The sequence below is a fragment of the Toxorhynchites rutilus genome, chromosome 2 (assembly GCF_029784135.1).
Source record: "Toxorhynchites rutilus septentrionalis strain SRP chromosome 2, ASM2978413v1, whole genome shotgun sequence".
Classification (NCBI taxonomy): Eukaryota; Metazoa; Arthropoda; class Insecta; order Diptera; family Culicidae; genus Toxorhynchites; species Toxorhynchites rutilus.
In genome coordinates, this window is record NC_073745.1 from 259218228 (window position 1) to 259245298 (window position 27071).

Consider the following 27071-nt stretch of genomic DNA (forward strand, 5'->3'; position numbering starts at 1 on the left):
GGAACGGCAAAAATACAACCTCGATCAACTAGAAATGTATATTAAAAGCAGGTGATAGGCTTGCTGTCACATAGGAACAACATTGTCTGACTATCAAATTGCACCGATAAAATATGACTAGATTTTTAACGGGCATCGTCAAACTGGCCTCTACGGCACTGAAACTCACTTCGCAATAATCTTACACACGAAAACTGAATATGGACAAATAAACCATTGTATCTTAAACTGAATGATTTTCCAATGATCACCGATTGAATTCATCATTTTCACTTAGCGTTGATGAATGAGAAAAACAACGTCCAATTTTCACTTCTTGATGCAGCCGCCCCACGGATTGACACACCTGTTCAAAAACTATACATTGCCACAATATTCTCACGCGAAGAATTCTCCTCCTCTGTGTTCGTAACCGTCTGTAAAGAAAAACCAAATTTCCCGCCAGCCACGCTCTGAAGTACCGCAACCGGCATTTTGTTTCTTTTTTTATTCACGTCTTTTTTTGGTTTCGGGAAATATGCATCACGCGTGTATTGGTGCTCGAGTCCCACCGACACTGTGACCCACCGAATGTGTGTACTGGTGGGGCCTCCCGAGCCGCCATGGGCCGAAAAATTTATAAAAGGACACGCAAACTTCAAACCATTGCCGATTGTCTCGACCTTTCAGAACAGGTCAGTTGTTTAGCTTGATTTGCTCCATTAGATATAAGTAACTGTCGTGTGGATTTTCACCTGCTCGAAGAAAAAAGTACCTTCGAGATTGGTGAGGCAGAGCACGTGGTGCTGGTGGTTCACGGTTTTTTTGTTGTTGTTTTTTGTTCCTGAATGGATTATTATTGCGCCTGAAAAATGGATGATCGCTGGAAGTGATCGAAACCTATCTGGATGAAGTGATTTGTTGTGATATGGGTTTTCCTGGATTGTTTTTCACAAAAGAACGAAGAAAACTATATGGAGGTGACAGTGGTAGAACAGAGTGTTGAGTTTGTGACCAAGTTTGGATATCGACGATGGATCCTCTCCACCGCACACATTGGCCGGGAGCACACCGGGAGCCGATGATACGAAAATAGACTAGAATACAGTGGACAGATCTTGACCACATGATAATCGTTTCTTGTGGTGGATGCGTATATATTTAGAAAAGCTTTCCGCCGAACCGTATGTATGAACGAAATACTCCATGGATTCTTTGAAATTGATATCTGCTTAGTGAAGTAGATGTGGGAGAGATTTACTGACTCTCCAAGTTCATCAGAGTGTCTCAATGGTTTTATGTCGGAAACACGAGTTCGCCGACCATGCGTTGACATTGATTTCACCTCTAAACAAGTTGTTCACGATTTTTTCGATGAGACAGTTCTAATGTATGTTATTACACCGTCGCACAGAACGCGCCTCGATCGACTTTTGTCGAAAGAAAAAACATTGCATCAAGGAATATTTCTCATAGAATTTGTATCTTTCGGAATGATCATCGTTATGCAACGGCATAGATCACCATGGCCGGGCTGAGGCGCGAGTCGCTCGAGTTCCACATCAACTGCACGGGCCGTGAAATATGAAAATTTTCGTTTTAGTGAGTGTGTTTTTTTTTCTATTTTCTCTGAAAACAAAACAGTCTCGGATAACAACAAGAGCTTCAAATATTCACTCACGCTCATTTTGCGCACCCCTTCCACGTTCCAAGGGAAGTGTGGTCCATTGCGCGGCGGCACTATTTTTAGCACCTCAGGTCCTTTGTCAACTTTCAACTTCGGGCTGCCCGAGACATTCGCGCATACTGATGTCCTCCTTCGGCGGCCGGACTTTGCAAAGATGTTGCCGATCCGTTTTCTGATGTTGGTTTTTTTTTTTAAATTTTCTCGGTGCCGGAATAAACCAAGCGCTGTCAAGAATGGCATAATGCGCGAGGTTATTTATAGCTATTTATTCTCATCGTGAATTATTACGCAACGCCGGTGAGTAAAGCTGGTGGTTTTTTGCGACGTTTTACCGTCGTAGGGCAGGGAGAGTGTCTACATGAAGATGTCCGTTCCGCTCCTGCAAACGATCATATTTTCTTGAGTTGCGAGCCAATGACCATTGATTGATGTCGGCGAATGAAATTCAGCTCAAGGTATGCAGCGGCACTTTGGGCTAATATTTCGTCCATAGGAGTGATGCATTCCTGATAGGAAACACACGTATGGAATCGTGTCAAAACGCTTGTAATGTGTACACTCCGGTCCGTCCTGTTCCAGAAAGTGTATTTTTTCTCATAGTGAATGACTGGAGTATGCAGAAAGCATTTTGTGAATCTATCAGAAACATAGATTTTGTAATTCTGTATCTACTATCTGAAAAGAGCTGCACTCAGTCGAAGATGAATCCAATGAATCCAAGGGATTGATTGTTCTGCTTCTTCGTTTTTTAGTGTTTCTTCTTTTTTGTCATTATTGTGCTCGTTGTTGTTGTTCATCTTCCTTCTCATCTATCTATTCTCATCCTTCTTCCTTTTCTCTTTTCTCCTCTATTTTTTTCTTCTTCTACTTCTTTCTATTTTTCCTTATTCGTATCTTTCTTTTGCTTTTTTTCTTCTTTTTCTTCTTCTTTGTCCTTTTCTTTTTGTTCTTCTTCTCCTTTAATTTCAATTAGTACTTGATTTGTGTATCGTAGTAGGTCATAGAAGTTTTTGACAAAAATACCCCACTAGCCCTAATCCGAAAAGTGTGACGTTGACCAAGGCAACTGGGTCAACTTGCTAAAAGCACTCTTCAGCCATCTTGGAAGTCTACTGTGTTTTGTTTGTAAACAAAACACAATACGCTAGTGCCGAAGCTCGCTCATAATCAGTCTGTCTCTTTAATGCTTCAAGCAAATAATTCCCCTTCTGCTTTTTTCCATAGTGTTTTCATTTACCGCTCCCCTAACCAACTTAGTGACGAAACGGCCTCACCTTAGGATATACTTCTAGGCGCCTTGACGTTGACTACTTCGTTATGGGGGAGCCACAATTGTGTTCACGGACATCTTTTTGTAGCCAACATAGAAAATCATGAGCATAGAAATAATAACCTAAAAATAAAAATGAAGTGCTTCGTGTGATCCTGCTGCAGTATTTCAATTGCAAATAGCAAAATAAAGCTTCCGGATGGATATCTAAACATCTAAGATAGACCTGTCCAACGGAATCATTGGCTACATACCATCGCAAATGCCGAACATATTTGCATCAATATTGACTCCAAACAATGCGAGGGCCCTGCGCGAGCCCTAGCTTGATGCTGCCTACACTCAATTTGTATTGGTTGGGATAGGAATGCCAGAGCTCTGGTTTATACTCCCAAAACATTTGAAGTATACGCTATCCGCCATGACAGTTGTACAACGTCGGCATGGGGTGGCGGCTTCCACGTTCGGGACCATAATTTGGGTCCCAAACTCGAAAGAGTTATCTCCATCAGATTAGAAGGCACGAAGCCAATTTTACATCATGTTTTTCAAATACTTTAAAATACGTATGCCTGACTCTTATTTAACCATTTGTCTATACATTTTTGATATTTTTACTGAACTTTTCATTATAACATGAAATTGTCTTCAGACCCAATTTTCGTATGAGTTTTTTCACCATCTGCAATCAAGTTTTTTTTCATTTACATAGAATACTAATTTGATACGGAGCAGTAAATTTTCATTCGACATTTTTATTTTAAAAGCGTGTTCATTCTGCATGAAAATAAATTATCTTTCACGCACCCCGAACTCGTGAAACGAAGCTCCATGCCGTCAGCACGAATTGCACCAGCTTCCTTGGAGTAAAGCAGCCCAAATAAATAACAACAACCACAGCAATTGTTTGGGTTTTAGTTTGGGTAACGAGTTTCATGTTTTATTCGTAAAATACCTTTACAATTTTATTTACATTGACGAAGGGATAGAAATTTGCAGTAGCATCCCCTGGAATGGGTAACGGTTTCAGCTATGAGTAACGGCATAACGGATCTAAATGACAGATAGTTTTCTACCGAATATTTAAAAGACATTTAAACCAAGGCGCATAGAAGTATATCCTAAGGTGAGGCCGTTTCGTCACTAAGTTGGTTAGGGGAGCGGTATATGAAAACAGTACGGAAGAAAGCAGAAGGGAAATTATTTGCCTGTAGCGTGAAATAGACAGACTGATCACGAGCGAGCTTCGGCACTAGCGTATTGTGTTTTGTTTACTAACAAAACACAGTAGACTTCCAAGATGGATCTTGACTGCATTCTTGTTTGATATTGAAAACCCAATACCTTTCTGATACCTTTCTGGACACTTTGTTCTAATATCTTGAAATGCTTAATGCACTGATGATATAACTATCAAATTAATATCACAATTGTTTCTCTAGAGTAATCCCTTGGTTTCTCTATCATTTCACATGAGAACTACATAAATTATAACATAATCGGCAGAAATCTTATCGTTTGTGTTTGACGTTTCCTTAGCGTGAGCACATAGATTTTATCTGTTCATAAATATTTAAGTGTAATGTAATTTTCGTCCAAAAATTACAAAATAAAGTGTCCGAAATTTTAATTCAATCTGTCCGAAATTTGATTTAGTGTCCGAAGTTTGATTCTTATTCACTACATTTGAAAAGCATTTTATTCGATGATTTTTTTATGTTTTCAGTCAAATAGGTACCAAAGTAGAAAGCTCAAAAGCATATTGAACTAATTTATTAAAAATATCAACCAAATAATACCTGTGCATAAAGTTTAGATCTGTTTTCTGCATCATATGCCTTAAACGTCCGAAATATGATTCAGAACGGTATTAAGTTATGTTCTATCTCTTAACGGTTCGAATGTTTTTCTCTAGATCGAAAATATTTAAAAATACACAATGCAAAGCTTGCCTTTTCGTCCTCTTATTTTTTTTTGTAAAACGGAAAATCGTAGGATTAACGATAAATAGTGATAGCTATTTGCCTGATGAAAAAAGTGTATGGCGGATGAGTATAAAACAATCCACATTGTTGGCTCTTCGTTCAATCATAGGCACTTATAGCACTCCCTAAAAGTTCAGCGGTGTTTTCTTATTGTATCGAAGTTTTCATGAACCTTGTTTGAGGTTTTGGTTGTAAACCTAAACCCTGTGTTGTTTCACTGGTATGTAAGTATGTTAAGTATGTTCTATAGAGACATAAACAAGTAATTGTTAAAAGGAGTTATGTCTGAACTATGAAATGGGTACATCAAAACTTGTCTACGAAGTTGACATTTATCGAGTCGTTCAGTTACGTTCAACATTTTTCTCCGAAGCTCTATCTAAACCTTACTTGGTTTTCTTAAAGACATTTTCTTGTCAAAGATTCGTATTCCTTGTTTTCGAAAAAGTACAATTTCTATGGACAACCACCAAACTTCAGTTGTGTTCTTCAACAATTCCAGCTGACTTAACGCAAATAAAAGACATATCACTCAAACTCAGACAACCATTAATAGGTGGCGTAGACTTTGAACGACATTCTGGTGGTTATCAGCCTTTTTATAAAGTGTTACAATCAAAATATGGTCGGAAAAGAATGCGTTTTTTATTTGCTATAGAGGCTTTAAACTTAGGACTCTACGTCACGAATGCGTGTAAATTGATTGAAAATTTCTTCTTTTTGAAGTTCAATTAGTTTAAATTAGAAATTTAATACAGGAAAAATATTCAGATGAGCTTCCGAGAGGCCGAATCCGCTTTATCATTTAACTTCTGCCATCAGATTTTGTACAGTGTGCAATATACTACTTTTTTTCTTCCAAAGTTATCTAAGTCGGTGTGCAGTCTTCAATCTTCAGTTTGCACTTTATGATGGACCAATATTTCACGATTGGGTGGTGCTCAGCATGTTGGGGGAGTTCTTGTCTCGTACGTTGTTGGCAACACCCACTTCATGGCTTTTATATTTCAACATGCAGATGTCTTTTTCCCCCCTTCACATTGCCATATAGAAGTCCTACCCAGGAAGCTGTTTGAAGTCCGTTTTGGCGCAGATTTAGTCGTTCATCACACCCCAATCGATCTTCGTCAGCATCGTCGTGTACAACTTTCGGGAGCGTGTTTTGACCGTCTTGTTTTGTTTATCGTCGCGACTTGGAGTCGACCTTCCTGCTAGTTGTTTTAGTCCGACGAAGAGGTTCGGTTTCCGCTTGAAAGTGCTGGCCAATCTTTTTGTCTTCACTTCCGGTTTTTGATTTCCCCCGATCCGGGCTTCCTGGCAAGTCCACAAACGAATAACGAAAAACACGTCCACGATGTTCGAATAGTTCAGATTTCGAAGATAGGCGACACAAATTTTTATGACTTTAGACACCATTTGGATAACTAAAGAACAAATGTTAGAATCAATATAGAGGCAACATTCTGGCCGCGTATACCTACAAAATGAAGTTTTTACCGTTTTTGAAATGTACGATTAAAAAATGCGCCAAAATTAGGTCGGTTGATTTTTATCGTAACCCCCTTTAGCACAATATCAGATGAAGTTGTACTTTCAACAGCACAGTGATTGTGGACAAATGTCTAGAATGGATTCTAATCATGCATTGAGATTGAGAGTGGTTTCCGTCCAACACTTGTCCTCAATACAAATGTTTATCCCACTATAAACAGCATCAAAAATAATCAATCAGATTGAGCAACGGGCAATGTGCTATCTGAGAATGTTTATCGAAAGAATACAATTACTAACATAACAAGTTGGTAATATTTTTATTATATGTGTGCCATTATGACAGTTTTAATTTGGTTTTTGTTTAGTTTGGTTCGTCATTTCAATTTGAATAGACACACGAACTTGCAAAATTTGCAGATTTTTTATGAAAGTCATGGTTCGAACTTATCGCACTTTTTGTTTATTTTACAGCTGATACAATCATCCATCTGAAACACGCCAATAAGTAAAACTGCTGCACTTGGAGTGAAAAGAGTCCTCATGCCATTATTTCTTTTTAATGTAAAAAAATTAAGTAAAGCATGCCATTATTTTTTTTTAATGTAAAAACAAAAAGGCTCGAGGATTCTTTTCACTACGAAAAGCGAAGCAGTTTTACTTATTGAAGTGTTTTTGATGGATCATATTTTCAGCGTTTTTACCTAAGACAAGACATGACAACTGGCCTTACTTGTCTTTTTGCCTTTTCCTCGACCAAGCGCGAGCAACAGGGATGCCAAACCACTCGATATGTTATGTTTCCAAATTAGATGAAGTTTCTGAAGACTTTTTTCCACGTCCCTCACATATGTTTTCGTATCATATATTCGTGAATAGTTTCATTTGGTTGGTGTAGTGCAAAATTGTTGCACATTTTACAACCAATCATATTTTTTTTGTTATACTTTGTCATGAAAACTGGTTTGAGAGTATTTACCATGAGTACATTATGTAGAAGTGTATTTTCAAACATTATTTAAAACTGATCCGGAATAGACCCCTCTATTAACTAGTCTCGTCTCAGGTTTTGACGCTCGTCTGCCAATTAGATCGTATTGCCTGGCATCTGGGATTTGACACTGAGAAAAGACCCTTGATTGATTAGTTGTAGAGATGTTTAGTTTATGTTTGTTTCTTTTTCCCAAACAAAAACATGTCTTCACATCTAACATCCCTGTTCATATCCATAAAAACTCTCAGAAGTCTTCCCAGTGCACCAAATAAAACATGGTGAGACATTTGAATGACACTCGTCTTCTGGAACAAGTTATTTCGCTCGATTCGACAGCGTTTCTAGCCGAGACGAGTCGAGACGAATTGCTCGTCTCGTCATTCTATGCCGCATATGTCGAAATACAATAGCGACTTGTAGCGCCACCTGTTACGGGAAAAACGGCGTTTCATGTTTACGATGTGATGAAAAATACAAAAAAAACAATCATATACAAAATAACTAATGAAATCATTTGAATGCCCAATTGACAGACATCAGACATATCAGCCATCCATTTGTCACTAATTTTATTCACTCAACATTGTTTACATCCGGAACTACATTTATTAACACATCACCACAATTGAGGGGTTCCAAATGAAAGGGGGGTAAGTGACATCATCGATTTCTCTACATCGACTCTCTCTTATGTTCATAACATAGCTGCAAACACATTCCCAGCTGTATTTGACGCTGTGGAAGATAGGTCAGAACCTCATCTATCAGATTCTATAGCAAAGTCAAATTGGAACGTTATTGCAGTTGAGTTATCAACTAAAGAGAAAGTTGATGAAGAGAAATCGATCAAATCATTTACACCCCTTTCATTCTGAGCCCCTCAATTTAGATAGGGCAGTGGGTGTTTCCGCGGTTGCTTCCTGTTTGCATTCTACCACCTCAACGGACAGCACGTGCCGTGTGATGAAAGATGTCCGTCGGGAACCCCTAATACAAACTTGCACTCTGACCGATCAAAGTAGAAGTGTCGATTTCAACCAGAAATAAGTTTTCCCCTTGCACTGGGACTACGATGGCGTCGTTGCACCACTCACACACCACTTTGTAGTAGTACTTTTTGGCAACAGTTCTGTTCAAATGACATGCCATATTTGAATTACTACACGGAGGAATGTGACTTGTTTTGTGATCCCTGAAATAAGAGCACTAAATTTGTTACGAGTTGCACACTGTTCGGTGGGGACACAATAAGTCGAACAATAGAAGTGGGATTTTTGGGATGACAGTTCGGACGAAAATCACTCAAACCGTGATAGGGTTCCCTCTTGAATTACACGAGCGCAACGAGCAATTAAGGCGAGTAATTGCATTCAGATGTATTCAGTCACCTCTCAAACTGTTCCTTCTCATACAACGACATCAACGCCTCGACGAACCAAGCGATATTTTAATGAGCGATTTAAAATTTTGTAATTAGCGTCGAAGATTTATTTATTGCATCTCTCCCCAATCGACACGAGATTCAACAGTACTTCGAACGCTTTATTAGAATTTTCGAAAGCGGAACAGCGCTCATTTTCCGGATTTTGCCATTCCATGGCCCCATACCATCACGCTGACGATCAATCATCGGAAAATTATTTTCCGCTCACATGATTCCGCTGACTTCTGGATCGACCGATACGAAGACGAATTGACCCATAAAAAATCGGCTCATTGTTTCACATTCGACCATGCTCCTCCACCAGATTCTATATCGCGAATGGATCTCGCACTCAACGTTCGATTTCGGGGCAAACTGTGTTTACAACACTTTTGGTTTGTTTGTTTATCGAGTAGTACTATCAAAGCACGTTTTATGTACTGCAGCGAAAAAATGATACATCGCTTATAGACGCACTTTCTGGCCGATCTCGGTGTGTATAATTTTAGCACAATTTGTTTTCAATTTTGTGCCATTTTGCTTGCTCACAGTCAAACTCGTGCTGTCAGTGAAAGCAGCTGAACAACAATAACTGGCGTCATCACATCTGTCACGAAAATTTCAAAAGCGGTCACTTTGTGACTAATAGCTTCTCCTTGACTAACTCACGCCAGCACACCGAACGTAACTTCAACCGAAGCGTTAGTCTTCATCATAACCATGAAAATGTGGGCATAAAAATAGCTGATTAGAGAAGGATAATTTCGATTTCGTTTCCCCCCAGGCGCGTCGGTTGCGAAAATTGCGAAGTAGCGATCACACTTGATCAAAATTGTACGTACAATGGTACCTGATAGGGTCCAAAGAGCGAGAACACAATTGAATGTAGATAATGCAAAACCACCTCATCACCCATCGCTTGTAGAATAAAATATTTATTTAAAAATAATATACGTTTGATCTAATATTATATGCGCGACCCTGGAATCGAGTAAAAATAATTGCCGCGCGAACGGATGGGAAAAAGATACACAATCCGAACTACGAGAAGCGATGAGTGAAGTTTCTCACGGTTACATGTCATCGAGCGCTCTCACGGCGCGGCATCTCCCGATGGGTTCAATGTAACTCGCCCCGAAAATTCTATAACTGGGCGACCATAAACGCTGCATCCGATTTTCCCGGGGCACACTTGGAAAGTCCATCTGGGATCGTTGATTAGTGAATTGACCAGCAGGAAAAAATGCGGTAATTTTACTTCTGACCACTCACTCTCTTCGTAGGTGCAAACGGTTGCTCTCTCTTGTGATCTCGCGTTTCTGAGAGCGAGAGCTGCGCGAGCGAAACTTTTCCGCGCATCCTCGTCTCGAGGAAAACTTTTGCTGGCTGAATAGCGTTTTCCGCGACGATCCTTACTACCGAGAACCAATGCTCAGTCGTGTACGATCTTTTCACTGGTACGCTACAGAGCGTAATCAACAGCCTTAGCCTTAGCCTAAGTTCGCATCTGGCTGGGCCTAAGGTCTATTATATAATCGCTCTATTCTCTAGTGGTTTTTCCTGCACAGCTTGGAAAAGTCCGATTGTGTCGAACGGTACCAGATAAACAGAGTGCCTTCGGGATAGTGTAAGTTTTGGAAATTGTTATTCCTGGGGATAGAACTAATATCGGAAGCAGCGGAACCGTATTGGAGGTATCTGTGATATCGATGGACAACAACAATGGTTTCGGTGATCGAATAATTCTAAATCGTAGTGACGTTTCTATCAATGCATTTTCAGTGCGAAACAATCGGAAGAATTTAAAAAAAAAATAAAAGTGATTCAAAATTCAGCAGTATATCAAAAGGAATTGAATTCCTAAATTTATAAATAGCTTTCAACCACTCTCAAGTGATCTCCGGGGAAAGAGAACTGGTCACCCAGAAAGCAACAAAAAAAAACAGAAGTGTTCTAAATAAAACCAAGCTCTGCCTGCGTGTGGCCGGGAACAACTACACCCATTCCACTGGACTGTAATACGATGCACGCGGCTGAATTGTGAGGACTATGGTCACGAACATAAACTCGTAACGAATACATGAATATGAAGATCTTTTAAGCGAAAAAAAACAACAAACCTTGCAGGTATCCTCCACACGAGGATCTAGAAATAGCACCTGACCAGGTGATCGTTCGATTTCATAAACGAAACGTAGGTAGCTGAGAAATTTGTTTACGATGATGGTTCTTCTTCATCAATATTCAGCACCAAAATAAAGATAGTTTACCCCGGCAGTGCTCGAACTAGTGCGATGTCAGTTCGATCGATGCACGATGATGCTGGGAAACTATATGAGTTCACCAAGCATCTCAGCGCTATAAATATTATCCCAGTGGTATGGTCCGTCAGTAACGGTTTTATTCGTGGCACCGATGTTTGGAATTGCGCACTTCGACTTGTGTTCTTCCAATTCTCACCTTCATTGGTTTATGGTGGTTCTAATATAACTGTCAGGTTCAATTAGACTTTTGAATAGTACTTGTCACAAAAAAAATGCCCAAAGCGCTTTAGTAATGTTTGTGTTCAATGCTTTTAGGAAGGGACATACACAACAGAAACATGGAAATAAACAATCCCGATTCCGTCTTTTTGGAATTGTAATAATAAACAAATATTCAATTACCCGGTCAATATCTGTTTTAATTCTAGGAGGGTTCAGCGTTGAGTGCATTTGGGGCGGAAAAAAATAACAAAACAGAGTAAGTACATTTCTCCACGGACCATTCGGATGTCTTCTTCAGTGACACCGACGTCCCATGAAGAAACTTCGCTTTGTTGACGTAGTTTTACATGGAATCGAAACTTTCAGATTTACAGATATTGCGTTGAATATAGAAGCGCATATTCCCTCTTTAGCATTGAATAATATCTGGAATCAGTGAAGCAACAGCTCTGTAGAAATTGGAATCCACCTGATATCTAGAAAGGAAAAAATCTGTTCAAGTGGCAACTCTACATCTGCTTCTCATGAGGTGTGATGTCACAGAGTCGCGACTTATTTCTATAATTATCATCATAGAAAAAAACATCTGTTACGTAATATTGCCGGTTATAAATTCAATCCGGTGTTACATAAAATCATTCTATAAGGAGAGATTGATGAATTGTGATAATTTCGTCATTCTTAACTCATGTTACGTATCTAACGGAACACTCTCCTCAATATAGTATTACTTGCGTCTTTTTTACTAACACCATTCTGAGATTCTGATGCTCTAAAGTACACCTTAAGGTGGCCATACAATGTTCGATCTGAGGACAAATATTTGACACTTTTCGACAGATAAAATATGGTTGAAATTTAGTACAAATACTAGCTTGTTTGTCACCTTCAAATTATCGACAGTAGTATTGAAAGTAGAACAAAAAATGACTGGAATATTTGTTCGTATTGCTTTTACTACGTATCCTTTACCCAAATTGCTGTACAAATAAAATATACCAGCGAAATATTTTGTGAATTCGAGGACAAAATTGAACAAATTGTTGATTCAAAATTCAGACAATGAACATTGACATTGTTTCATAAAAAATACCTTTTCTGTAATGAATCTGTTTGCCGAATTGAAGAATCTTTAAACCAAGGCGCTTGTATAAATGTATAACAGGTGAAGCAACATCATCACTTCAATAAGAAGGGGATTACGGTTTGTGGAGCGGGGGTTGTTTGTTTTGTTATTGCTAGGATACGCTATTTTTGCATTTTCACATGCGAGAGTAATGGATGAATTGGATGAGAATGAAATTCTACAAAATCATCTCTTATTTTCACATAAATTCGCGAAAGTCGAACGTAGTAGGCATCATTCGAATAAGCATCGTAGCAGTTTGTAGAGAGCAGCCGGCAGCGTTCGGATGCTGTTTGTAAACAATACCGACAGCAATTCCAATATGGCTGAAAGTGCATTTCATATGATTGTTTCACCTGGTATATATAGAGGCGCCTTGCTTTAAACAAAACTAGAATTGAGCAAGGCGTTGTACTATAGGTGGACCGCAATGTCAAAATTGCTGTTCGGCCATTGCTCGTGAAAAAACAAATTTGTTTACAGAACAAATCGTATCTTTTGGTGACAAATGCATTCGTTGGCAAAATAGCTGCTCGCGCTTTATTGTCGAATCATAACAGTGCAGAAGGATGTTTCTAGTATATCTAGTAGCCTTTCTTTCCAAGCAAAATGTACTTCTGTTTGGCTCCCATCGGCGGGGAAAAGAGTACTATCAGCTTACGGCGATGGTGACAAAATATAACGCTGATTATGGCTCCACTGATTTCGCTCAGGGAGGTATAGGAGATCCGGAAAGGGCCGTTACTAGTAATTGGCTAGAGCAGGTTGTGCACTATATTTCACGAATATATATTTGCTTATTTTTTCCTTCAGTTATTTTCCTTAGCGAGTTGACATTGAAATCATAACCACACACCCAAACAAAAAGTAAATAATTCTGAAAGTTACGTCTCGTTACTCGTCTCACGTCATGTCCTGAAAGTGTCAAGAACGATATAGGTGTTTCAGCATCTTGGAATTGAGTACTGACTGTTTTTTTTTCATACGTGTTTTGCGCTAATAATACATTTAGAGTAATCAATCATTTAAGTAATCTATCATTTTCAATCTAAAATGCTTAATGGAGCACTTCTCATAAAACTGATTCCACCTGGCAAATAATAGCACTTGATCGAAGCTGCAAATCAACACTCCGACAGGCAAAGGAATTTTGACAATTTCCTCATGTAGCAAATCCGACTCACGACTAGGATCGATGCCAGCCCTGTTACCTTTGACAGTTTCTGTCATTCCACGGCTTACAGAGACAAGGCTAGTTATTTAGCGAGTAAACATTTTTTTTGATGACGTCATCCGAATTGTCAGTGTAAACAGTCGCCAGTTGTATTTTGTTTTCCGACTTACGCGTAAATGTTCCTGAAATGAAAAATCGAAAATGGTTCAATGCGCTGTGAGCGGGCATAAATTATGAAAATGACATTATCGGGCAAAAAAAGAGATTCTTTCGCTTTCCGAAAAACCGAGAATTATGTTCTTTGTGGATAAATGTTTTATCAAATTATTCATGGTGTTAAATATGATCAACTATATTATCAACGCACAAACTTACAAAGCACGAAAAATAAAAAATAAGAACACATTGTTTACTTTAACGACTCAGATGACGTCACTAAAAAATGACTGATCCGGAGTAGCTAGCCTTGTCTTTGTAAGCCGTGATGTCATTCTTTCTCCAGCTCTTTGTACAAGATTCTCCGACAGCTGGTTTTGTAGCCGCATCGACGGCATACCGAATTAGCAACACACGAACACAAACACGGGCATCGGTACCGCCAAATCAGAACTGTTCTGAAACAATTTTCTAAATATTAGTGGGACACGTCATAGTCTGACCTAAGTGTTGAGCAACAAATATTGTTTCTAGCTGTTTCATAGTTATTGGGATGCGATGTTACATTTGGCCCAATTAGGGTACGTGTGCTAACAGTTTTACCATAAATTGGTTTTCCATTTATTTTTTCTGTTAAATGGAATAATGGATTATTTTAGGCTAATTTCATTGATTCCAATGTAGAATCAAAAACTTAATATAGTATAAAAGGACAAATTATATATAAAACACTCTCTTCGAGTACCCCCACCTAATCTATCTACTGATTCGGGTCCAAGGCATTATACGAAGTTTTTTCTGCCAATTATAATTGCTAACTTTAGACCATAGCTTGGTTTTGGGAAATAGCATCATAAGATAGTAGAAACAACAAAAAGTAATAACTTTCCCTCATTTGTAATCAAATAGAAGAATTTAAATGAAAGGAATGAGCGCCAACAGATTTATAATATTGCACCTTATCGTCATTAGATGGGTAGGTATGTCTGTATTGAACCAAAAAACTAGTTACATTTGGTTTCAATGATTCATACGTAGAGCAATCATTTGAAGCGGGAAAGTTATTCGTTTCTAGTTTCTACGAAAATATTAGAACAAAATTGAGCAAATATATAACCATGTAAACTTGTAATCAACTGTCTTGAAGTTCTATTAAACCATTATTGAACTATTGTTAGTTATCAACCCATGAAATGTTTGCTTTCACATAAGAAAATTATATACATTCCGTGCTAATACTACGCTTTTGTGATTTTTGTGAACACTAAAGAGCAAGTGCTTCCTTGGCCGAGTGGTTAGTGTCAAACCTAACATGTCGGGGGTTCGGGTTCGATTCTTGTTCTAATTGGGAGTATTTTTAATCAAAGAAACTTCCTCTGACTTGCACGGTGGTCACGCGTATTCTTGAGCAACTCAGAATGCATTCAAGGCGTGTTATTTGGCATAGAAATCTCAACTAAGAACTAGTCAAAATGACGCAAGTAATACTACGTTGAGACGGCGAAGTTCCTCTAGGATCGTTATTGCCATTTAAGAAGAAGAAGAACACGAAATATCAAGTCAATCTGTTCGGTTGAGTGTAGAGTACGCCAATTATTTAGGAGAGTCGGATCGAGTTGCTTTAATGGGAAGACCGAACGGGAAGTTGGCATTTACACAGGCTACACACTGTGTAAATGCCACAGTGAAATTCCGAGTTAATAAACATAGCCAACATTACAACACGTTTTGAGTTATGGTTTCTAACACTTGTTGAGTTGCAAATTCGAACTATTCTTGAATTTTGTATTCCAATGATTGCGGGCGTCAAACACAGTGGAACGCCGACTATCCACAAAGTTGAGTAACATGGTCATCGCGGATAACGAAAATCATGGATAACGCAATGAAAGACTAAAAATGAATCAGTATGAAACCATTATTTTATTATTACGGAAATCATTAACCTATAATTCTGTAAGTAAGTAAGTATGTATTGTGTACACCAGTGGTCAGATAGATAAAATATTTCAGGTAGTAAATTTCCGCATTCAATTTTTTATTACCTCATTTAGAACCAAACAGACCCTCATTTCGAACATAATGAAGTCGCAGGTGGACATGTCAAAGAAAAATCGAGTTTTGTTGCATAGAGTTGTTTTTTTTCCTTTCTCTATTCAGTTTGTGCTCATTGGTATTGGCTGTAACATATTCATTTGGTAGATGTTCGAATACATTCTTAATTTCAACTAAATCAAATACTAATTCAATATACAATATATAGTTAATACGAGGCTTCCATTGTTGTGTTATTAATGGCACAAACGAAAAGATATTTCCTTGTTGAAGCGAGAATTGAGAGAGACTCGGATCTCCATCACTGATGATCATTGCGTGGACGTCTATAATAACATACGAACATGTTCTGGGATTTAAGCTCAATCTCTCGAATACAAAGACCTCATGTGTCCGTTTTTTCACGATCAAGATTTAAATTTTGGCTCTGCACCACACGTGGTGATTCTAGAATCAGATATTGCTGAGAACCAAAGAATGTTAAATATTAGGAAGTGGTATGACTTCTTGTGCACTATTTTATAAATACACAGGGTGTTTCTCTCCAGAGTCATGGAGTAGCAAATGCTGACAATCAAGACATCAATCGTGTCATCGTGTTATCGACGTAGACTGGTGAGTTTCTCCAAACCCACACAAAACAGTCCAACGGTGTTATATCGCATTATCTTGGAGACTGATTCAAGGCCCATTACGCAACGCGAAATTATTCGTTCGTCGAACATTCATTTTAGCGAATTGATTGGACAGACTTGTAAAAACTTCAGTTCCTTCATATTAAGCGCACTCAATTGTGGTACAGAAAGTCGGTGATCATGGCTCTTTAGAGATCACCATCAATGGCTACGTTCCGGTCGGAATCATTTTTGAATGATTCACGGAATCACGGAACTAATGAACTAACGGCTAATGACTATACGACGTATCTGACAAAGGTGTTATCCTGCAAAGAGGGTTGTTCGTTACCAATCCAAGGTTGCTCGAATTAATAGCACTGATGGACGATTATATCGACCATAACCCGGAAGAATGAGTTTCTCGAACTAAACCATGGTTCACGTAAAAACTCTACACAATTTGCAAACGTTGTAGACTGACACCTGGACGATTCGTGATGAAATAGAATTCAAAAAAAGGAGACAGCGACCAGAATGGCACACATATCGAAAAATGTTGCCATGAGAAAAATAAAATTGTGGTCCAATGTAATGAATGCTATATGTTTTGTGTAATGAGATATGGCTGGTAGCGACTGCATTCTTTTTCACAATTAAAGGAATAACAAGTGTGAAGATTGAGAATAATGAAGCGATGGACATAACGGAGATATTGAAATTAGTTTGGAGAATTATTATTTTTCAAACGATGTGATCTAAAACGGGTGTCGATGCCCTAGGGATCTATATAATATCCGAAAATCAATCGCCCTGCATTGCGATTAGTAAATAAATTGAAATCCAGTCAGTTGCCATGTTTGTAGCTGTATACATCCGATAAACGTGTTATGCTCAGCAAATACATTAAACTTTGCTGGAACTAATCAGTGAACTTTGATGTTATTTATAGTTATTTATAGAATAAAATTTGGTAGTAAAATTAAATGTTTTCAATTTAATTTTTCTTGTTACATATTTAAATAAGTATGGCAATAAAATATGCTAGCATCTTATTTACAAAATTAGAATAGCTTCATAAAACTTCCCCCCGGTGTCGAAAAATTCATTGCGAAGTTGTCTTTTACCCCCACCTGTCAAAGATATATTTTTCCAGCCAACACGTCGCTCGCACCAAGGCGCCTAGAAGTATATACTAAGGTGGGCCAACTTGCTAAAACCACTCTTCAGCCATCTTGGAAGTCTACTGTGTTTTGTTTGTAAACAAAACACAATACGCTATTGCCGAAGCTCGCTCGTGATCAGTCTGTCTCTTTCACGCTACAAGCAAATGATTCCCCTTCTACTTTCTTCCGTGCTGTTTTCATATACCGCTCCCCTTACCAACTTAATGACGAAACGGCCTCACCTAGTACCATAGACCCGTCTTGGCTCGCACGTTACGCGAGCGCTGGCTACGTGTGTATTGGTGTGTCCGACCAAGGCACAGAGTGACTGTTCGTCGGCCTACGGCTGCCATTCGCGTCTCTCTGTCAGTTTCGCTTCAGATACATTGCCAACCATTTGTGTGTTTCGTGCGCTCTTCCTCACTCTCTCTCGCTGTGACCGTCGCCGTCGTTCGTAGTTTCACTACATTCGTCTCCGCCGACGTCGCTACCAATACCACCACCATCCGCAGCAGCAGCAGCACTTTCCATCGTCGTCCCACCTCTGCAGCCGTTCTTTCTGTCATTTTCTTTTGGAGTTTGCAAAAATGAGGCAAACACAAAAATGACGTTCGCGTTTTCGGAGGCTAATTTATCGTGCGCTTGCAAAACTTTATGATAGGCTAGCTACGGGTCGCTAACAGTTTTGGAACGTGTGGTTGGTTGAGAGCACTCTTGCGGAAGCCTTTTTCGCTGGTGGCACAGTCGATCTCGATCGTCTTGAAGGAAACGCAGTGGAATCGCGAGTGAGAACAGTGTGAAGGAGGAGGCTGTGTTCGAGGCGAGGATTACTTCTGCTTGGAACACGGACCCAGGGAATATTAGCATACGACGAAGCGTTGAGGAGTAGAAGCGAGTATAGGCTCCGACTGGTGGGTCAGTTTACAATTAGTAGGAGTAATTGTGAAATTTTGGTATTGAATATTAGTTTGTTTTATAAAATCGTCTGCGAGAAGTGTGAATATTTGTAGCCGTGAAAATCCGTAGATCGGATGCGCTGTGCGCTGAATTAAGAAGGGAAAAAATACAGTCAGTCGTGCGTATATTTTTTTTGCTGCGGAATCAACGCTAACGCAACACAAATAACCACGTAAGTGTTTACTGAATCAGGCAAGAAGCAGCAGTATCTTGTGCTGAGCACTAGCAAATCGATCCCGTTTTATTGATAGTAGCTAGCAAGACAGCAATTTCTGTGAATGCGAGGGAATGAAACATTTTACCAGCGAAAATTGCCTTCATTGTTGCTTACTTCCGTACGGACTTACCGACAGCTTTGAGGTTATGGCCGCTCACTCTCTTTCGATTGTTCCATTTTAGTTTATCTGCCTGCGTGTAGCTTTTTTTTCTCGCTGTGTAACACCAACACATGGAGGTGTGCGTGTGTGTGGATGTGGGCCACAACCATAGAAACAAAGTACCATCGTACCATGGTTGTTAGGCACCGTTTATGTGGCAACCAGGTACCGGCAGCCGGGCTTACCATATCACCACGAAACCATTGGATGGTTGGGGGAGTAAACAACGTATTCTTTTTGTGGCAACGTTGTCCAATTCGTCGGTGTGAATGATATTAGGCTCGTGTTGGTAGAGTGAAATGTGTTCCAAAACATATTCGTGGATAACAGCTGATTTGGTGTGGAATTCTCTAGACCGTTATTTGCAAATCGAGGAATTTAACGGCAAGTTTCTAGATGATTAAATTTAGTCCAATAGCGGAAATAGGCATGATTCTCATGGTTTCAATTTATAATTTGCGTTTAACATTCAACTAGAATGGAGGAACATAGCGGAACTACGCATATTTGATGAAACCACGTTGTCGGTTTGATTAATAAATTACAGTACATTTAATCGGTATAGTTCTTCTTCTTGAATGGCGTTAACGTTCCCTTGTGGAACTTTTGCCGTCTCAACGTATGCATTAACTAGAGTCATTTATTAATACTTGGTCGAGATTTCTTAAGCCAAATAACACGCCTTGAATGTATTCCGAGGGGCAAGCTCTTGAATACGCATGACCACAGTGCAAGTCGAAGGAAATTTCTTTGACGAAAAATCCCCCGGCCAGAACGGGAATCGAACCCGAACACCCGGCATGATAATGTGAGACGCTAACCACTCGGCCACGGGTGCACTAATCGGTATAGTTATTAGCTGATTATTAAACTGACAAAAGCTACATTATTACCATTATTACAATGATTTCGGATCATATGATCTGACAATGTTTCTGTTTTTTCTGGAAGACCAATCAGTCAAAATGAAGTAGATTGTATCAAAGGCAGCGTTGCCAAGTAGTCTTCTCCAAAGTCAGAAAAAATAAAACATCACGAAAAGCCAGGATTACTTAACTTTTGGTCGGTCAAACTGGCACAGTGAATCTTGAGATTGAATATATACAAAAGCGAATTGTTTTTCGAAAGAAATAAATCATTTCATTCCATTCAAAGGTGAATCAAATGAATCTAAAGATAGCTCAATCTGAGTACTTGTAAATGTATTTTCTCAGTAGCATCGATGAGGCTTTTCTGTGTTGCGGGAGTATCAACGTGTCATTAGACTTTGGTTTGTTTATAAAACCCAGAACGCGGTAAACTCACAATAGAAGACCATTATTGTGGTTCGAATGGAAATTCCCTTGTGAATTCATGACTATTGCTCACATAAGTATTAGGTTCAATTTCCTATCTAGAGTCTTCCTGGATTGGAAATTCCTTTGAATTGCGAAAGAATAGATACGCTTACAAAATGATTTAATTTGTTCTTTCAATAAGAAAGCTGACAGCCTCACAACCCGACCGACGAGTTGTTGGTTTTTGAGAATGTATCACTGCGGTATTTCATCAGATATTTATCTTCCATTGCTTACTCCAGATCATGCTTACCTCACCATTAGTAGTTCCCCAATTGAATATGATATGTCGATTAATTAATCAGTTCATAGTATTCTAAATTAGCTTCGCTCTATTATTATTTATTATCTTTAATGAAAAGAGCCAACAAGTCAGTTATATGAAAAGGTATTTCACTGATGGGTCCTGCTTCAATCGATTCACTGGTTTCGGTGTATTGTGCTTTCCGTAAATTACTCGTTTCCGTTTATGTTGCTGAACTGGCAGCAACATTTCCAACCATTATTTTTTATTTTCTTGGATAGTCTCAGTTCGGTTGAGGTTCTTCGGTCTGTGAAACCTAGAAGGTATAAAAATAATAAGATGATAGGGTTTAAGATGAGTATTTTATTACAAAGGTGAGGGAACAGACGAGGGTACTGATTGAAAGTTTTCATTAGATTATTCCTTCGCAGGCTGATGCCCTGGAAGGTGATTTATTTGATAGACAAATTTCTTTTGAAACGTTTCTTCAAGAGTGGAGTTCGAGCTTTTGGATGTAAGACTAACACAAGCCCATTTATTACCCGAAATAAATAGGCTTATGTTTACTTGCTACTTGCTAGATGTGCGTCTCAGAATGGTAAATACCCGCTTTATTGACATTCGCCACGTTTACGGTTGGCCAGCACCTTGCGAGTTGTTTGTTCGATTTACTTCTAATAATTAAACGAATCAGTGGGTATACCTGGAGTTGTGTTACTCGTGAGTGAAATATGTGTATCGAATCAGTGTCAGACAAATGGCTCATGGATTTCCTAAGACGGATTTCTATCACTGGTTAAGGTTCCCGTGAACGTGAACGTGAACAAATACTTTTTTATTTATAATTAATCAGTCTATATATAAAACGCAAGGATAAATATCTTGAAACGATAGGAAGAAACATTTTCTAGTTGAAAAACATATTTAAACACAATCCATTTTGATGAAAGCGGTTTTATTTAATATTTCACAGCGATTCTGAATTTCCACCGTGAAATCTAGATGTTGGTCAACTCACCATAGTTCACCGACTTCGGTGAACGTGAACGTGACAACAGTGGTAAATTTAGACGTCAAAATATTTTCTCGCTCATGTTCACGTTCGTATGTCCCAAGGCATCCTGAAAATTATTTCGCCGTGAACTGTAAAAGGATGTGTTTAGCAATTCTCGAGTTTTCAATGATATGGATGCAATTTCATTCAATCGGATCTCTGCACGGGTTGAAAAACTCGTTGCTTCGGGTTGATCCGTGAAAAACTGTATATTTTATACGAATAACTTTATTGAAGCTCGATGTTTATTTACTTAACGTTTACTGGCGAACTTTTAATATGAACGTGAACGCGAACAAAAACGTTTTTTTTTTTTATAAATTCGTTTATTTTTACAGGCTCAGTTGCATAAGTTTAAAGGAGCCGAAATCTTAAATATATTTTTAAAACTATATATATGAACAATTTTCTTAAATCTATGGTTAGTAATGTGGGAAACCGATTACTCGCGGTGAACTCGAGATTAGAAGGGTGACATATTTTTCTCAGGAAAAGGATGGGGTATAAGGAAATTATTACAATGTTGATAATCACACACACTCAATTCTTAAATCTATTCGTACATCTATTGTGAATTTACATTTCATTCTCCTGTTTATAGCAAGTGGACCAATTACTCATAAAGGAAGAAATGGAGGGTATAAGGATATAAGGATAATCACACACGAACATCGATAGATTTAAGGAAAACATATATTTGGGACATGTAATCAAGGTCTAACCGAGCCAACACATCTCTCACCGGCACATTGGGCTGCCTTCCTCTAGCCCGAAGGGAGTTCTCTAAATTCGATCTGGCAACAAGATACACCTCACACGACCAAACAACGTGTTCGATGTCGTGGTAGCCTCGGCCACAAACGCAGATATTGCTGCCGGCCAGATTGAAACGAAAGAGTAGCGCGTCTAACGAACAGTGATTGGACATGAGTCGGGAGAAGGTGCGAATAAAGTCCCGACTCAAGTCCAGACTTTTGAACCATGGTTTGAGGCTAACCTTAGGGATAATCGAGTGAAGCCACCGGCCCAATTCACCTTCGTTCCATTTGCGTTGCCAGTTAGCGATGGTATTTTTACGGACTAAAGAGTAAAATTCATTGAAGGCGATTTGACGCTGATAAATATCGCCTTCAATCGCACCTACCTTTGCTAATGAGTCAGCCCTCTCATTACCCGGAATTGAGCAATGAGAAGGGACCCACACAAAGGTAATGACATAACAGCGTCTGGATAAAGCACTCAAATTTTCTCGTATTCTCTCAAGGAAGTACGGCGAGTGCTTTTCCGGCCTCACTGAACGGATAGCTTCGACAGAGCTAAGACTATCCGTTACAATGTAATAGTGTTCAACAGGTCGTGAGGCGACGCTGTCCAGCGCCCAATGAATTGCTGCCAATTCAGCAATATACACTGAGCAAGGATTCTGAAGACTGTGTGAGGTGCTAAAAAATTCGTTGAACACTCCAAATCCTGTGGACTCGTTTATAGTGGACCCATCAGTAAAGTACATATTATCACAATTGATACCCCCATACTTTTCATCGAAGATCGTTGGAGCGATCCTCGATCGTTGGTAATCTGAATATCCATGGATATCTTGCTTCATGGACAGATCAAAATGCACAGAGGAATTGATGTAGTCAGGGAAACAAACACGGTTGGGAATATACGAAGAAGGATCAACCTGCATGGAGATGAATTCATGATATGAACTCATGAATCCGGAGTGAAAATTTAGCTCGATCAGCTGCTCAAAATTTCCGATCACCAATGGGTTCATGACCTTACACCGGATGAAGAACCGAAGAGATAATAAATTGAAGCGATCTTTTAGTGGGAGTACGCCTGCCAAAACCTCGAGACTCATGGTATGCGTTGAGGGCATACATCCCAACGCGATACGGAGACAAAGATACTGAATTCGCTCGAGTTTAATGAGGTGTGTTTTGGCAGCTGATTGAAAGCAGAAACTGCCATACTCCATCACTGAGAGAATAGTTGTTCGATACAACATTATAAGATCTTCGGGATGGGCTCCCCACCAGGTGCCGGTAATTGTACGGAGAAAGTTTATTCTTTGTTGACATTTTTTACTCAGATACCTAATATGGGCCCCCCAAGTACATTTGGAGTCGAACCAGACCCCAAGATACTTGAATGACATAGCATGAGTGATCGGTTTACCCAAAAGTTGAAGCTTTGGTTTTGCTGGTCTATGCTTCCTAGAAAAAACCACCATCTCTGTTTTCTCCGTGGAGAATTCGATCCCTAGCCCAATGGCCCAGGTTGAAAAATTGTTCAAAGTATCTTGTAAGGGTCCTTGCAGGTCGGATTCGTTTGATCCTACGACAGACACCACTCCATCATCTGCAAGTTGTCTTAGGCTGCAATTTTGTGTAAGGCAATTGTCGATGTCGCTTACATAGAAGTTGTACAAAAGGGGGCTTAAACATGAGCCCTGGGGGAGTCCCATGTAAGAGACCCGACTTACTGCCGAATCTCCGTGAGAAAAGTTCAAATGCTTCTCACAAAGCAAGTTATATAAAATATTATTCAATAGAGGCGGAAGACCCCGAGAGTGTAATTTGTCTGACAAAACCTCTATTGAAACAGAATCAAAGGCCCCCTTTATGTCCAAGAATACTGAAGCCATTTGTTTTTTTCCGGCGTAAGCCATTTGAATTTCTGAAGAAAGCAACGCAAGACAATCATTCGTCCCCTTGCCCCTGCGGAACCCATATTGTGTATCTGAGAGTAGGCCATTCGTTTCAACCCATCGATCAAGGCGAAACAAGATCATTTTCTCCAACAATTTCCGTATACAAGACAGCATTGCTATTGGGCGGTACGAATTGAAGTCGGACGCGGGTTTTCCGGGTTTTTGAATAGCTATAACTCGTACTTGTCTCCAATCATCTGGAACAATATTATTCTCCAGAAACCGATTGAATAAATTCAACAAGCGATGTTTCGCCACATCAGGGAGGTTTTTCAGCAAGTTGAACTTAATTCTATCCGATCCCGGAGCAGAATTGTTACATGAAAGGAGAGCAAGAGAGAATTCTACCATCGAAAACTCGGAATCAAGATCGCACCTATCTTGTGGTATATCTCGAACAATTTTTTGCACAGGAGCGGAATCAGGACAAACCTTCCGTGCAAAATTAAAAATCCATCGATGTGAATATTCTTCGCTTTCATTCGTTGAAGAGCGATTTCTCATGTTTCGAGCCACTTTCCATAATTTTTTCATTGACGTTTCTCGTGACAAACCTCCCACGAAATTTCGCCAATAAGCACGTTTTTTCCCTTTGATTAAGTTTTTAAATTGATCTTCAAGGGCTAAATACGTTTGAAAATTTTCAGGGGTTCCACGTTTCCGAAAAGCTTTAAATGCATTCGATTTTTCTACATAAAGCTTGGAACATTGGCTATCCCACCATAGATTGGGAGGCCTTCGGGAAATGGTGGAACCTGGGATGGGTTTCGTTTGAGCGCGAACCGCGCTGTCATAGATCAAACGAGAAAGGAAGTTATACTCCTCCAATGGAGGTAAACCATCTCTGGAATTGATGGCTAGAGCAATCGCGTCCGCATATTTTTTCCAGTCAATGTGTCTTGTGAGGTCATATGCCATGTTTATAGATTCAGAAGAATTCGACCCAATGGTGATGGAAATTTTGATTGGCAAGTGATCACTACCGTTGGGGTCCTGGATTACATTCCACTTGCAATCTAACGATAGTGAATTCGAGCAAAGCGAGAGGTCAAGAGCACTTGGGTTAGCAGGAGGTTTAGGTACACGTGTTGTTTCCCCAGTGTTCAAAAGTGTCATATTGAAGCTGTTACAAAGATCATATATCAACAGTGAACGATTGTCGTCGTACTGTTCCCCCCAGGCAGTTCCGTGAGAGTTGAAGTCTCCCAAGATCAATCGTGGCTCAGGAAGGAGTGAGCACATGTCAACAAGTTGCTTGCGGCTAACCGCAGCTCTCGGAGGCCAATACAAGCTGACAATACAGAGGTCTTTTCCTCTGATGTTTGCATGACAAGCAACAGCTTCAATCCCTCCAATAGGTGGAAGGTAAATTCGAAAAAATGAGTGGCACTTATTGATCCCCAATAGCACCCCTCCGTATCTGTCATCACGGTCCAAGCGTATAATATTAAAATCGTGGAAAGAGAGATCATCTCGCGAAGAAAGCCAAGTTTCGGACAGAGCAAAAACATCACAATTGAACTTATGAATTAAAAATTTGAATGTATCCAATTTAGGGATAAGACTACGACAATTCCACTGTAAAACAGTGATATCTCCGACCTCTCTATTTGAATTAGACATCAAGAGAGATAATCATTGCAAGGAGGGGCCATGTTTGCATCAATTGTTGCAAAATTGTCTTTAATACTGGAAGCATTGATATGACAATGGTTCTGATGGAGTCGGAAACATTAAAGCATGTGAAGATTTGAGCCACAAGGTCAGTCAACTTTATAAATCCCGATTGGGAAGTTGAACTTGACGGTAAAATAGGGACAGTTGGGGTTTTTGATGTTCCTTCGAGTGCTGGGTCGTTCGAAGGTGAATTATTCCCACGGAAGCCAGGAGGAACCTGATTTTGCTTGTCCGCTGCACTCGATTTTTTAGGCATGCTAACAGAGGGTATAACCGGAGGGGCTTGTACTTGAACTTTGGGAGTGGTCACATTTTTGCGCCGGGGATTCCCTTGGAAGATGTACGGTGTGCCCTCGTTAGCTGTATCCGCTTCCATTTCGTCAACTGGCAGCGAAGCGAAGACATTGTTTGCGGTTAAAGGTTGTTGCTGTTGGGCCAATGGAGAAGCGCCCTTTAAAATTTCCGCAAAAGTGCGCTTCGAGCGTTCCTTTAAAGAGCGCTTCTGCTTCTCCCAGCGACTCTTGTAAGTTTCACAAGCCGAGAGCACGTGCGGAGTTCCTCCGCAATATGGACACTTTTGCTCAATCGCACTGCAGGATTTGTCCACATGTTGCTCTCCGCAAGTGGCACAGCGCTCCTTGTTGGCGCAGTAAGCTGCTGTGTGACCAACTGACTTGCATTTCAGGCAAGTCATGGGCTTTGGCACGAAGAGTCGCAGCGGTAGCCTCAATTTGTCCACCATAACGTAGTCAGGGAGGGCGGAGCCAGCAAAAGTGACTCTAAACGAGTCGGACGGCGTAAATTTCGATTCTTTCCCTTCCTGGGAGACTTTGCCGAGTTGTCGGCATTCTAAGATTTTAACCTTAATCAAAGGCAGCTTTTTAAATCTGCCATCTCCTTCCATAATTGATTTGCACGTCAGACCCGTTTCGGTTATCACCCCCGAGATTTCTACGTCATGGGAAGGCACGTAGACACGATATTCCAGGGTAAACCTCTGGTCGACGACAATACCGTTTGCGTCTTTCCGATCAGCTACGACAACACGCAGTTTGGTCGGTCTAACCTTCGAAATTTCTGTCACGGAGGAGTATCTTGCC

At 39.8% G+C, this 27071-nt stretch overlaps 1 protein-coding gene across 7 annotated transcripts in view; it reads left to right on the plus strand.

Annotated features, from left to right (window-relative positions):
* Nucleotides 1–540: 540 nt before the first annotated feature.
* LOC129771464 (calcium-transporting ATPase sarcoplasmic/endoplasmic reticulum type) overlaps nucleotides 541–27071 on the plus strand; it is a 75382-nt gene continuing 48851 nt past the window's right edge. For 3 of the 7 annotated variants that reach the window (XR_008742383.1, XM_055775128.1, XM_055775123.1), the window contains exon 1: nucleotides 10246–10456. The gene's annotated coding sequence lies outside the window, so the exon portion shown is untranslated. The other 4 variants (XM_055775125.1, XM_055775127.1, XM_055775126.1 and 1 more) reach the window with 4 other exon arrangements.